The sequence below is a fragment of the Leuresthes tenuis genome, unplaced genomic scaffold (genome assembly GCF_036924035.1).
Source record: "Leuresthes tenuis unplaced genomic scaffold, fLeuTen1.0.hap1 SCAF_19, whole genome shotgun sequence".
In the NCBI taxonomy this organism is placed as follows: Eukaryota; Metazoa; Chordata; class Actinopteri; order Atheriniformes; family Atherinopsidae; genus Leuresthes; species Leuresthes tenuis.
In genome coordinates, this window is record NW_027325373.1 from 27,234,919 (window position 1) to 27,250,634 (window position 15,716).

Sequence of the window (15,716 nt, forward strand, 5' to 3'; positions counted from 1 at the left end):
AAGTCCTGAGACATATAAGGTTCTGCCTGGCTCTGGTCCACCAATGCTAGCAGGAAAACAGTGTAAGAAGTGGAGACTTGATGTGAAAGACAGCTGGTAGAGACTGGCTACAGCTCGGCCATGTTTTCTCCCCTCTCAGCATTATTCAAGTGCTAACCCGCAAACTTTCCTGCTCTGAGGTCGCTGCACTACAGCCATAAAGCAGAGCTTACTGTTGTGACTCTTAAAGAGTGTGCCTACTGACATTGAATAACAGACTGGCTAGATAATCACTGGGCTACAGTACCAGCACAGCAGCCAGAGATCACTGTAGTGAAAAACGGCTAGCATTTATCTTTTTTAAATCAGTATGTCATTGTCAGTGTTAGCGGCTAACAGCCAGAAGCTAACAGCTAACATCAGCACTTTTCTGTTAACAAATTAAGCATCCTTAAACAGTCAGAGAACGTAGGCCCCTCTCTCATGCTCAGACAGTTTTAACAAAGCTAATTTAGCTGTCTCCAAAGTCTTCCTGAGTTATAAGCTTATGCTGTTGTTTCTGATTATCAGTGTTAAGGGAGAGCATGATTCACTGCAGTTGATTTGCAGATACATTTTCAATAATTATGTAATTATTTCCACGGTACTGTAAAGTTTGGGTTAGATTATGATTAGGTTATCAGTTCAACACCCCACTAGTGTTCTGCACAAATGCTACTACATAGTGACCAATAAGTGGATTTTTTTCCTGTTAAATTTTAAAATGGGCCATTTCTATACTCAGGAGCTGTAGCCTAGATGTGCATCACTGAAGCCATTTTGTATGTTTTAGAGCAGCAATGCAGCAGCACAACAGAGACAAGCTGTGAGGTCTTAAAAAAAATTTGTGTAAACTTTTATGCTAGGTACCTTTTGGTATTGTGCAATGCATTGTATTGTGTGCATTAATCACATTAATCATCATGGCCGCGCCTGTATTTCCGGCTGCTTGTCATCGTCACGCGTCGTCTGTCCTGTGGTTTTTGTCTCTGTTTTTGTTACTACTTTGTTTGGATAGTGTACAGTCAATTATCATCTACGATCGCCTGAAATTATTTTAAATTAAAGCCTCAGCTGTATGTTCCCGTCATCCGGAATCTTGGGTGTTTTGCCCCAATCTTCATTCCAGCTCCCGGCTGGAATTTTGAATCCTCGCGGGTGCTCCCTCCGCGGCTCACGGAGGAAGTGAACCAGGAGATGAGGGAGACGCGCTGGAGTTGCGGCAAGGCGGAGAAGGCTTCATCATCTTTGGAACCGCTGTTCCTCTGCATTTCCTGCTTCTTCAGAGGGCCCGATGTCTCCGTTTCCTTGGCTGTCTGTGGCTCCCGATGTGAGGCTGTCATGTCTCAGGCCCGTCTTCCCTGGATCGGCACATCAGCTGACCGCCTTCACTCCCGCAAAACTCTCTGCGAGGCAGTTCGGAGTTGACGGCCGCAACTTACAAACACTTGCACGGGAACTCCCCGCCACCTCAGTGGGTCCTAGGCCCATTAAAATGGCATTATTGAACGCCCGCTCTGTCGCCAACAAATCTTCCATTTTAAATGATCTAATTACAACCAGAAATCTGGATTTCATGTTCATCACAGAGACGTGGCAAAAGAGTGAGGAATATGTTTTTATGAATGAACTGTGTCCACCTGGATGCTCTTTCACCTGCGCTCCCAGGACTACTGGCCGTGCAGGGGGACTCGCTGTGTTTCACAAGGACAGTTTCTCCTGCCGAAGGGTGTGTTGTGGATCTTTTATTTCTTTTGAACTGTTGGTGATGAAAATTGGACGATCAAATCCATTTTACTGTGTTTTAATCTACCGCCCTCCTGGTGTCAATGGCCAGTTTTTGTCAGAATTCAGTGACTTTTTAGCCTCCATCATTAAATTTGAGAAAATCCTCCTCCTTGGTGATTTTAACATGGCTATAAATGACTCTACTAGCCGCATTGCCGCTAATTTTCTGGAGGTAACTGAATCTTTTAACTTTTGTCAGCATGTTACCCACACATGTAAGGGGAAATACTCTTGACTTGGTTTTTACACTCGGTCTCATGATTGACAGTGGGATTTCTGAGGAGCTGCCTGTCACTGATCATGATTGTATTCTTTTTAATGTGTCTTTTAATTCTGACAGCCCAGCCAACAAGCGCGTCAAGCGTTCACAAATGTTAAATGACCTCTCTGCTGATAAATTTTCTTCTTGTTTTATCAACCTGGCAGTGCAGCCGTCTCTTGATGATTCTGATGTCAATTCATTAGTTGACACTTTCAACCTGCATTGTTCATCTATTTTAGATTATATTGCTCCTGTAAAATCTCGCTCTTACGCCGCCGTAAACCCGAATCCTTGGATGAATGAGGACATCTGTTGTCTGAAACGTAGTTGTCGGCGTGCAGAGCGCCTGTGGAAATCCAAGGGTCTCCTAGTCCAACAAATTTATTTTAAAGGACGTTTAACTGAATTTAACTCAAGGGTAAAGGCTGCCAGGGCTTCTTATTTTAGAGACCTTATTTCCTCCACTAAGAGGACTCCTAAAGTTGTCTTGACACTATCCACAACCTTGTCTCCTCCCAGTTGCCTGTTGTTCCTGTGTTCTCTGAGGACGACTGTAATAACTTTTTGTCATTTTTTGTTGACAAAGTCACCAGCATCAGGGCAAACATCAGCCCCTCTACTGCCCTTCCCCCCACCCCATATAAGGGGCAGCCAATACTTGATCATTTTGTGCCCATCTCCCTGTTACAGTTAACTGAGCTAGTGAGTGGTATGAAGACCTCCTCCAGCCCATTAGATGTATTAACCACATCATTACTGAAAAAAGTCTGCTCAATATTGTTAACTGCTCACTGGTCTCTGGTTGTTTCCCCTCTTATTTTAAACAAGCCATTGTTAAACCAATTCTTAAAAAGCCCAACCTGGACCCGTCTTCTCCACAAAACTTTAGCCCCATTTCTAAGTTGCCTTTTGTGTCAAAGATCCTGGAGAAAGCTGTGGCGAATCAGCTCATCTCTGCTCTGAATGAGAACAGGATCTTTGACAAATTCCAGTCCGGTTATCGTCAGAGGCATTCAACTGAAACAGGTCTTCTTAGAGTATCTAACTACATCATGATGGCGTCTGACACCAGTAAATGTACTGTTCTTATGTTGCTCGACCTCAGTGCAGCATTTGACACTGTGGATCATGGTATCCTTACTGACAGGCTTAGGGACAATGTTGGTATCTCAGGCAGGGCCCTTGACTGGTTTGCCTCGTACCACTCTGGCAGAACCTTCTCAGTAGCTGTTGGCCCGTTTATTTCTTCGTCCGCTCCCCTATCATGTGGAGTGCCCCAGGGCTCGGTTTTAGGTCCTATTTTATTTGTTTTGTACATGTTGCCTCTTGGTGAAATCATAAGTCAGTTCCAGGGCATCTCTTATCACATGTACGCTGATGATATTCAGCTACAGTTTTTGGTCAATGGTCTGAATGTGCTGCATGATTGTTTGTCAGTTATTAAGGTCTGTCCAACAATTTCCTTCAGTTAAATACCAGAAAAATTGAGGTTCTCATTATTGGGCCAGACAGTTGTATTTCTGCTGTGAAGGACTACGTTGGGTCTATATGCACCAATGTATGTTCCTCCCTGAGAAATTTGGTCATTATCTTTGACCAGGATATGAGCTTTGACAAACACATTTATTCTTTGTCTCACATTTGTTTCTTCCAACTCAGAAACATTGCCAAACTGAGAACCATGGTGTTGCAGGCCAAGCTAGAATTGATAATTCATGCGTTTGTGTCATCTCGGCTGGACTACTGCAACTCCATATTCACATATCTCAGCAAGGCAGCTATTAAGCGTTTGCAGACTGCTGACTAAATCTAGGCAGAGATGCCATATAACGCCTGTCCTGGCCTCGCTGCACTGGCTTCCGGTTAGTTTTAGGATTAATTTTAAAGTCTTGATTTTAACTTTTAGAGCGCTTCGTGGTTAGGCACCAGATTACGTGTCTGAACTTCTTCGCCCTCATGTCCCTAGCAGGTCTCTCAGGTCTGCCAACCTGGGTCTTCTGGTTGTGCCTCAAACCAGGTGCATAACCAGAGGAGACAGAGCCTTCCAGTCTGTCGCAACCAGGCTGTGGAATAGTCTTCCTCAGTACCTGAGAGACTTAGCTACCGTGGACATTTTTGAAAAACATCTTAAAACATACATGCTCAGGCTGGCTTTTAAGGGGTTGTGGTGTTATTTTGACTGTTTCTGTCTGTTGGTTTTGTCTTTGTATTTTTATTTTATTTGTGTGTGTACCTGTTTCATGATTTTAACTTGATACCTTGACCGTGCTATGTGAAGCACATTGTGAGTTGTTTTCCTCTGCGAAAAGTGCTATATAAATAAATTTTACTTACTTACTTACGGAAAGAAAGAGCAACAGTAGATATTTAAAATTTCAGATTTCAGAAAAAAGGGCAAAAATGGGATTCCTTGCTTGTAGAAAGTGCCGTGTGGCATTGTGTGACATTGTGACTTTTTTCCTTTTAGGATGTTCAGAGCAGGGACAGACAGCTGAAAGACACCACAGTCAGAGGACAGAGCCATATCAGCCACACTCAAAATTCACAGACACTAGTTTTGTCTAACAGTTTTAAGTTTCCATGAAAAGTGGTACAAGGACTTTTCCAGGCTACATTATGATGTAGTGCAAAAGGGTTTTTTGTGTTTTTATTGCAATTTACCAGGACAAATAAAATAAAGTGTACAGCCCTGGAATTAGATCATAATGCTTCAAGACTCAAGTCATTTTGTTCAAGAGGAAGAGGAAGAAGTGTTTTTATGGGTGCTTAGTCCACGTCTGTCCACTAAAAAGTATAACTTTTCATGACTTCAGAAAAATGCCTGTTTTTCTGTGTTCTCAGCCCCTCCCCTCTCCAAGATTGATACCTTGCTATGAAATAAAACATGACACATAATTTTAAAACTAGACAATGGGGATCAAGTCTCTGTGGAGGTTCAACTTTTGTTCATTACAGCTCTGGATTAAAGCAGGATATTTGGAAGCAATTATGATTATTCATTAAAATTATTTATCAAATTAAAATGTTAATTAACTAAGTAATATGTATGCACATCTCAGTAAATAGTATTTTGTAGTAGTAGTAAATAAATGAACGGGCCTGATGCAGCTGTTAATAATGATAATAATAATAATATTATCTATAAGGTACAGGTTCTATTCACGGGTCATGGCCTCAGGCAGAATTTTGCTTAGGGCCCCAGGCAGGTCAGGACCAGCTCTGCAAACAGGCAGATCGTAATGAATGCTTTTGTGTGTATTTTTATGAGTGTTGTCTGTTGTTTTAACTATTGTGTGTTTTGATTAGTGCTTATTCCTTTAAATTATTCAGCTAGCATTGTTTAATCAGATTTCTTATTTCAAACCACATATGATGAAGCCTATTGATGGTATTCCCTCGGGTGGCAACACCCATTCCGAAATCCCACCATTCCGACATCCCGCCATTCCGACATCCCACCATTCTGACATCCCACCATTCTGACATCCCACCATTCCGACATCCCGCCATTCCAACATCCCACCATTCTGACATCCCACCATTCCGACATGCAAACATCCCACCATTCCGACATCCCACCATTGCGACATCCCGCTATTCCGACATTCAAATGTCCCACCATTCCGACGAGGCTTTCCGTATAAGGAAATGTGCGTTACTCAACAGGTGAGTCCCTTCTTTCTGTTCATGCAATTTATATGTTTAACACATGTTTACAGATAAGCGTTATTAAAAACACAAAGTATCGGCAACTGGAGGAGGAGAAGCAGACCGCGGTGGTTTTTAATCACACACAATGCCACTTGTTTCAACTTCCGAAAATTTAATCCAGGAAAAAAAGGCTTACAAATATGGACCGAAACGGCTCCATAACACACACAAGAATCCAAAAGAAACGAAAGTTAACTAAAAGAAAGCAAATACGCAGCATGAAGTGGTCAAAATTGGTTTTACGCATGCCTATGTGCGTCTGGCACATGCGTCTTCGGGCTCTCCCACGTTTGTTTGTGGATGAAAGCTATATGTTAAGCTGTAATATAATGTAAAAACAATCTCTACATGACATTTACTCCCAGGTGTGACCAGTTAGGACCTTAAGATATCAACAGGCTATATAAAGCCTTGCGCAACAGCTGTGTGTTTGTGCCAAATGCGCAAAACCCATCTGCGCTTCCCATAAGTACTCATAAATCACGTGAATAGCATGAATAAACGTTTTTACTGCATTTTGTTGTGTTTTATACGTTCTACGCTGTCATTTCTCTCTTCTCCTATTGGCAAGGCAAGGCAGAGTGCTCGCAACTGTGTCCTGTGCAGTAGCCGTGATATCTGTAATTGCCGGCATATCATTAGTGCAAAATGTTTTGGGTAAAAAATAGGCTATTAAAAGGAACTGTCGGAATGGCGGTATGTTAAAAAAAAAAAAAAAAAACATACCGCCATTCCGACCATAGGAGGAAAAAAGTGTCGGAATGACGGGACGTTTGATAAAAACTTAAGTCTCGCCATTCCGACAATTGGAGACCCATGTCGGAATGGCGAGATGTCGGAATGGCAGCATGTAACCATTCCTTCAAGGACCCTGGGTAACTGAAGGACTTTGTTTGATCACAATAATTCCTCTCTGTGGCCCAGTAAGTCCTGTAAATTTTATAAAAATGTTAACATTCTTTTAGTGGGACTTATATGAGCCCTTTTTGTTTTTTAAGGAGTTTTTTTTTAACACTCAGAGCCCCTGAGAGCCTGTGCCCCTCAAAGTGCTCTTTTTAAAGTGCTGCATTTTAACCCAACCCTAACCCACACTCTTCAGGTCTTCCTCCAAGCATATGCCCGAGGTTGTCAGCAGTGTTGTCTGATGGTGACTCATTTTGGTCACAATTACCACTAAAAACAAAGAAACAAAAAGCTTAATTTTATATTCTAGGCCTCCAAAGTGCTCTCTGTAACTAGGTCTGGGCTGGCTCGTGTCCATGAAATGGGAAAATTGATACTTTTAGTGATAGGCTACTATTAATTTAGTCAACAACTTGAGGGCATTAGATATTTGATATATTCAATATATTGAACATAGAGCATATTGAGCATTTCCCTCTGAAATTTAGTGGATTGTAAGTATAAAGTTGCATAAAATGGAAAAACTTGTAAAGTAGGCTAAAAGTACATAAAATACAAAAGTAAAAATACGTGTCCACAACTAGTTTAGTGAAATTCTAGTAAAGGAGAGAGACTTTACTTTAGTGTTAAATGTGAAATGACTTATTTGCAACACTAGTCTGTAAAACTAGTTGAGAAGTGGAGAAATATTGTGTGGTCCAAGGCTCTGCCTCTGCCGAGCCTTAATTAATGGCCCATGAGCTTCAAATGGACACCGCTCGTCTGCACCTGCACCTGCAGCAGAGCAATGCTCTTCAGCTCTGCACAGTGTACCCCACACCCTCCCTTCCCCTCCCCCCTCAACTGACGGCCCGACGGGACTTGATGGGACACAGCAGCAGCGGAGCATTTAAAAAAGAGTCTATTTGCTACGGAGTCATCACAACAAATGTCGAACTCAGCACCAGCAGCTGGTAAGTTTTTATGTGTCATGATTTTTAATTGATAGGTTATGATAAACATAACATGATAAACATATGATTACACGTGAATGGAGTAGTTAGCGTAAGCTAGTTAGCGTTAGCTAACTGCCCTGCTAAGGCTAAGACTGTGGTAAAGTTGGAAAGATATTGGCAGATTCGAACTTCCGAGATCAATAACTCTCAAGTAAAACGTTGTTAAATCTCAAAACATGCATATTTTTAAACATAGTAAGATAGACAACAAGCTACAACCTAATTTTCATCAAAATGAGTCACTCTCTGAGCCACACCAACAACATTAGTGCTTACATGCAGCTGTCTGTGAGAGCAGAGATATTACAAAAATATTCAATAACTTTATTATAATACAGTGTAGTGTCATCAAAATCATTACACACTTAATTTATCTTCTAAAGATTATATTACAACACTTATTTGGGAAAATAAAGACTTTTCATCATTTCTGGGAATTTTATCATGAATATTAATCAATGGGACCCCAGCGCTTTATCTTACAACTAGAACATTTCTGAAGGAATTTTGATGTGTGGCAATGGAGCTACTGCCCAGTGAGAGACAGAGGCTATCATGTTATAGTCCTATTATATTGTGACCAAGGTCTCCCTGTAACTTGAACCCATACAGTGGCTGGGTGACTGTCAGGAAGAGGAGTCATAGTCCTAAAGTCAAGCCCGTGGTTCACCATCAACCTGTCCACGTTTCAAACAGATTTTCCCCACTCAGCAACACACCCCCTGAGGACAAAACCCTGGTAATTGGCAGCTCTATAGTCAGAAACGTGGCATTAGCGACACCAGCGACCATAGTCAAATGTATTCCAGGGGCCAGAGCGGGCGACATAGAATCCTGTTTAAAACTGCTGGCTAAGGATAAGCGTAAATACGGTAAAATAGTTATTCACGTCGGCGGTAATGACACCCGGTTACGCCAATCGGAGGTCACTAAAATTAATGTTGCATCGGTGTGTAATTTTGCCAAAACAATGTCGGACTCCGTAGTTTTCTCTGGACCCCTGCCAAATCTGACCAGTGATGACATGTTTAGCCGCATGTCCTCATTCAATCGCTGGTTGTCTAGATGGTGTCCAGCAAACAACGTGGGCTACATAGATAATTGGCAATCTTTCTGGAGAAAACCTGGTCTGATGAGGAGAGACGGCATCCATCCCACTTTGGAAGGAGCGGCTCTCATTTCTAGAAATATGGACGAATTTATTAGTCATCCAAAAACATGACATCCCAGGGTTGAGACCAGGATGCAGAGTTGTAGTCTTACACACTTCTCTGCGGCTTCCCACCTGATGCTGCCCCCCCCCCCAATCAAAAAACCCAAAAGAGCAAATCCTCTTGTGCAAAAAAATTAAAAACAAAAACTTTAACTGAACAAAAACATCAAACTATTAAATGTGGTTTGCTGAATATTAGATCTCTCCCTTCGAAGTCTCTGTTAGTGAATGATTTGATTTGTGATCATCATATTGATATATTTTGTCTTACAGAAACCTGGCTGCAGCAGGAGGATCATGTTAGCATTAATGAATCAACTCCCTCTGACTATTTAAATGTTCATGTTCCTCCAACCACAGGCAGAGGAGGAGGAGTGGCAGCTATCTTCAGATCAGGGTTACTAATCAGTCCTAGACCCAAGATTAGTTTTAGCTCTTTTGAATCTCTGATTCTCAGTTTTTCCCACCCAAAGTGGAAATCACAAAAACCTCTTGTGTTTGTTGTTGTGTATCGTCCACCTGGCCCTTATTCTGAGTTTCTGTCTGAATTCTCAGAGTTTTTATCCCAGTTAGTGCTGAGTACAGATAAAGTCATTGTAGTGGGTGACTTTAATATTCATGTAGATGTTGAAAATGACAGCCTAAATATTAAATTTAATTCTATATTAGACTCTATTGTATTTTCTCAAGAGGACTGGTTCCAGCCTCCTGCTCCAAATCCACCTCCAAGTGGAAAAAGCACCTCCAAATCCGAGACTATGGTTCTCAGCCGGAAAAGGGTGGAATGCTCTCTCCGGGTCGGGAATGAGATCCTTCCCCAAGTGGAGGAGTTCAAGTATCTCGGGGTCTTGTTCACAGTGAGGGACGAATGGAGCGTGAGATTGACGGGCGGATCGGTGCGGCGTCTGCAGTGTTGCTCTGCACCGACCCGTCGCTGTGAAGAAGGAGCTGAGCCAGAAGGCGAAGCTCTCTATTTACTGGTCAATCTACATTCCCATCCTCTCTTATGGTCACGAGCTGTGGGTAGAGACCGAAAGAACGAGATAGTGAACACAAGCGGCCGAAATGGGTTTCCTCCGCAGGGTGTCTGGGCCTCCCTTAGAGATAGTCTACTCACTGCCTGTCAGGATCGTGGGAAGGTAGGACCCAGATGCAGCTCTCTTAGTTCCAAAAAAAGGTTTATTCCAAGACACAAAACATGAACAGGTAGCAAAAAACAAAGCGCGGCAGAGTCGGATCAAAAATACTTAATGATGAGAACAAAAATCAGAACTATGAAATACAAAGGCTATGGTAACAGACTGTGGCTATGATTATATAAACAAGGCTATGAGGCAGGAAAACAGACTTATCTTGGTGCAACGCATGGAGGGATAGTGAGGATTCTGCCGTGACTGAAAGTAAACCAGGAAGCTAAATACTGTGAGGGGAGTGATCAGTGACATGAGGTGCAGCTGTGAACAATTAACCAGGTGACTTGAGTGAACTGAACGTGACAGGGGAAAAACATGACTAGAACATAACATGATTAAACAAACTGTGATATAACATAAACTGATAGGGCAGACTGTGATACTGCCTTAATCACACCCTTGACCTTGTGCTGACTTATGGCATTGAGAGTGAACAGTTAACAGTGTTCCCTCATAACCCTGTCTTGTCTGACCATTTTTTAATAACTTTTGAATTTACATTACTTGACTATACGGCTTCTGAGAAGAATTTTACACATAGAAGGTGTCTGTCAGAGAATGCTGTAACCAGATTTAAAGAGTTGATTTCATCATCCTTTTCTTCACTGCCATGTGCAGATATGACAGAGGACGGCTACCTAAATTTTACTCCAGTAGAACTTGACTCTCTTGTTGACAGCACTACAGCTTGAATGCGTACAACACTGGACAATGTTGCCCCTCTGAAAAGGAAGGTAATCAGTCAGAAGAGGTTGGCTCCTTGGTATAATTCACAGCTGCTTTAAAGCAGACTGCAAGAAAGCTGGAGAGACAGTGGCGTTCCTCTAATTTAGAAGAGTCTCAATTAGTCTGGAAAGATAGTTTAATAACGTATAAGAAAGCCCTTCGTAAAGCTAGAACTGCGTATTATTCATTATTGATAGAAGAGAATAAGAATAATCCCAGGTTTCTTTTCAGCACTGTTGCCAGGCTGACAAAGAGTCCGAGCTCTGTTGAGCCATGTATTCCTTTAACTCTCAGCAGAGATGATTTTATGAAATTCTTTGTCAATAAAATTGTTTCTTAGCATCAGAGCCACAGGATGCAAATTTGTCCAGGAAATGAGTGGTTTTGGCTTTTCTGACAGCCTGAGTGCATTTGTTTCTACATTGCCGAAAGGCAAGCCAATCAGCAGGAGTTTGGAAAGAACGGGCTTTTTTCCATAAAGTGTTTTTCTGGCGAATTAGTGTAGCCAAATCACGACAAAACCAGGGACTGAAGTGGTCCTTGATCCTGGATTTTCTGAGTGGGGCATGTTTATTGATAATCTGGCTAAAGGTTGACTTGAAGTAAGACCAGGCTGCCTCCATAGTAGTGAAGGGGTTAATTCTGTCCCATTTCACTGCAGCATTATCATTGAGAAAGGATTCCAAGTTGAACTTCTTCAGGGAGCGTTTAAAAACAGTCCGAGGTGGGCGTTTAATTGCAGAGCCAGTGCGTATACAGGCGATAGCACAGTGATCACTCAAGTCTTGACTAAAGACACCAGATTTGTAATTAGAGGGTGCATTAGTGAGGATGACATCAATGAGTATAGCAGATGAAGGAGATTTCAGATTATGTCTGGTGGGTTCAGATATAATTTGGAAGAGATTTAGGGCATCAAACTGTTGAGTGACTGGGGGGTTAAGCATGTCCCAATTAAAATCACCCAAGAGAATGAACTCTGAGGAGATATGCGGTGCCAGGAGTTCACTGAGTAGAGTAAGAGTAAGCTCTCAAGCTCCACAATACCAGGTGGGCCAGAAAGTTTGGCTCTCCACCCGTGACCTTCCTCTGCGTGTGGAATCCAACAAGCTGGCTCCCAAATTTGTCGGGCCCTTCGCTATCGAGAAGGTCATCAACCCTGTGGCAGTCCGGCTCAAGCTCCCTCGGTCTATGCAGGTGCACCCGCCATTCCATGTGTCCAAGGTCAAGCCAGTCAGCAAGAGCCAGCTGATGCCTGCTGCCCCCCCCGCCTTATTGAAGGGGGACTCATATATGCAGTGCGCCGCATCATTCGCTCTCGCCGACGTGGAAGGGGCTGCCAGTACCTCGTCGGCTGGGAGGGCTACGGTCTGGAGGAAAGATCTTGGGTTCCTGCTCAACACATTGTGGACCGGGATCTCATCCAAGACTTTCACCAGCAACATCCAGACCAGCCCTCCCTCAGCAACGTCGCCATAGGACACCTGCTGCTGGCCCTTCCACAGTGGACCCGCCGGCGAACTCGCCTTCCTCACAACCTGAGGATGGGGAGTTCTCGGGTTCTCCCTAGTTGAAGTCAGCAAAGCCCCGTCCACACCATACACAGTGTTGACTGTGAGCCGCTCCCCCACCCCCCCGAGACGCCGGATGGTGGACCAGAATCTCTTCGAGGCCATCCGGAAGTCGTTCTCCATGGTCTCACCGAACTCCTCCCAAGCTTGAGTTTTTGCCTCAGCAACCGCCAAAGCCGCAGCCCGCTTGGCCTGTCGGTACCCATCAGCTGCTTCCAGAGTCTCACTGGCCAAAAAGGCCTGATAGGACTCCTTCTTCAGCTTGATGGCTTCCCTCACCACTGGTGTCCACCAGCGGGTTCGGGGGTTGCCACCACGACAGGCACCGACCACCTTACGGCCACAGCTCCGATCAGCCGCCTCGACAATGGAGTCACGGAACATGGCCCACTCGGACTCAATGTCCCCCACCTCCCCCGGGATACGGTTGAAGCTCTGCCGGAGGTGAGAGTTAAAGCTCCTCCTGATGGGGGATTCCGACAAACATTCCCAGCAGACCCTCACAATACGTTTGGGCCTGCCAGGTCTGATCGGCATCCTCCCCCACCAGCAGAGCCAACTCACCACCAGGTGGTGATCAGTTGACAGCTCCGCCCCTCTCTTCACCTGAGTGTCCAGGACATACGGCCGCAAGTCCGACGATACAACCACAAAGTCGATCATCGAACTGCGGCCAAGGGTGTCCTGGTGCCAAGTGCACATATGGACACCCTTATGCCTGAACATGGTGTTCGTTATGGACAGTCCATGACTGGCACAGAAGTCCAACAACATAACACCACTCTGATTCAGATCGGGGGGGCCGTTCCTCCCAATCACACCCCTCCAGGTCTCACTGTCATTACCCACGTGAGCATTGAAGTCCCCCAGCAGAACGAGGGAATCTCCGGTAGGTGCATTCTCCAGTGCCTCCTCCAGGGACTCCAAAAAGGGTCTCTGAACTGTTGTTTGGCACGTAGGCACAAACAACAGTCAGGACTCGTCCCCCCACCCGAAGGCAGAGGGAGGCTACCCTCTTGTTCACTGGGGTAAACCCCAATGTACTGGCACACAGCCGGGGGGCAATAAGTATGCCCACACCTGCTTTTCTCCTCTCACCATGGGCAACTCCAGAGTGGAAGAGAGTCCAACCCCCCTCAAGAGGACTGGTTCCAGAGCCCAAGCCGTGCGTCGAGGTGAGTCCGACTATATCTAAGCGGAACCTCTCAGCCTCACGCACCAGCTCTGGCTCCTTCCCCAACAGAGAAGTGACGTTCCACGTCCCAAGAGCTAGCTTCAGTAGCCGAGGATCAGACCGCCATGGCCTCCGCCTTCGGCTGCTACCCATCTCACATGGCACCCGACCCCTTTGGCCCCTCCCACGGGTGGTGAGCCCGTCAGAAGGGGGAGCCACGTCATGTGTTCATGTGACCGAGCCCATGGGCACAGGCCCGGCCACCAGGCGCTCGCTGCCGGGCCCCACCCCGGGCCTGGCTCCTGGGGGAGGCTCCGGTGTCCCACATCCGGGCAAGGAATGATGTTTTCCAAATTTATTTTTCTTCATAAGGAGTCTTTTAAGCTGTTCTTTGTCTGGTCCCTCATCTTGGATCTGTTTGCCTTGGGTGACCCTACCAGGGGCTTGAAGCCCCGGGCAACATAGCTCCCAGACTCATTGGGGCACGCAAACTCCCCCACCACGATGAGGTGACAGCTCATGGGGGGTGACAGCTCATGGGAGAGCTCATGTTATCGTCGGTTCGGCACTATTACATGTGAAATATTGTAAAAAAATTAAATAGATAAGCAGTTTATGGGCATCAAGGGGAGCTTTACATTCATGAAGCTTCCCTTGGCAAAGCAAATCTGTTTGGCATGAAAGGTATTCAGATTACAATTCTGCTGCCATAATGCTGGAAAGGACAAGGGGGAAAAAAAGGTTTTTATAAGTTTATGTAAATTAAATATTGTGGAAGTAAGCCATCCTTTGAAACAGAGCACAGAGTGAAGAAGTTGAAAGAAGGAAAGAAAGATTTTTTCATAGCTGATTACTTCATGATGAGTGATTTCATATAAGGTTTCAAACCTAACCTCTAAACCCAACATCTACTAAATACACTTATCCAAACATATTCTTATAGATGGAAAGAAGGGTATCATTATATCATTCAAGTGCCTTGAGCTGACACTTGTTGCATTTGCACTTGTGATTTGGCTCTATATAAATAAACTGAATTGAAGAGTGTTAGGTGCAGAATGTGGGATATAAATGGGATGAATGAAATGTTCTGTGAGAAAAGTTTTATTTATGTGTTCTAGTTCATTAGAAAAGTTACATAAGAAATGATCTGGGTTGTTTTATCTGGTGCAGTTAAGGAAAACAATATACTGAAGGCAGAGCTGCTCTAAGAAAGATAAAGCTTTGAACTACATGATTAAAGACCTAATTTATGTCTGAGGAAAAACAAAAAGGATCCTGAACAATTTGACAAACATTCCAAAACTGCTCAGAGCAAAGAAATTATTCAAAACAATGAGAAGAAAAGTGGCCGTATCAAAGCGGATCTGGGTCCTTGGGGTAAAGCATGCATGCAAACGTTTAAATAGTTTTATCACTATTCAGTGTTCACCAAAACTGAAATCTGTTTCTCGTAGAATAGATGATGCTGATATCCACGCTCAGATGGAACAGGACGAAGCCGAGGGGCAAGGAGTGGACCAAACCACTATGAAGAATTAAAGGGGTGGCTAAATCTTTCTAACTTTCGAACTCAGTTTTTTGCATCAATGAATAGCATGGCTACTTCAAATGCACTTAACCCATTTCTGTAAAATAAGTTATGTCATGATTTAATGATTTTTCCATACACACACCCACTTCAAACAAACACCTACATTAAAGAGTCACTTTTATCTCTTTGGTACAAGCACTATTAATATTAATTATCATCATTGTTAATGTCTTTTCTGTTGTTGATGTTTTGTAAAATTATTCCCTCTCGCTTGCCTCATTGTCACTTTTCACAAATCAAGGAATTGAAAAAAAAAAAAAAAAAAAAAAGTTCCGGCGCTTGTTCCCTCTTTCCTTTCCTCTCAACCCCCAGCTAGTCGAGGCAGATGGTCGCCCTTCCTGGTTCTGATGGAGGTTTCTTCCTGTTAAGAGTTTTTTCTCTCCACAGTCGCCTCATGCATGCTCAGTACGAGGGATTGGATGAAAGAGAAGTTTAGATGCAATCTGGTAGTTTCCTTAGCTGGGCTACTTTTTAAACAATTTGGCTTTGTATGAATTTGATTAAGTTGGAATTAAATTAATTTGATTATAAATGGCTTATAAATTGATTGTATCTTTGAAGTGCCTTG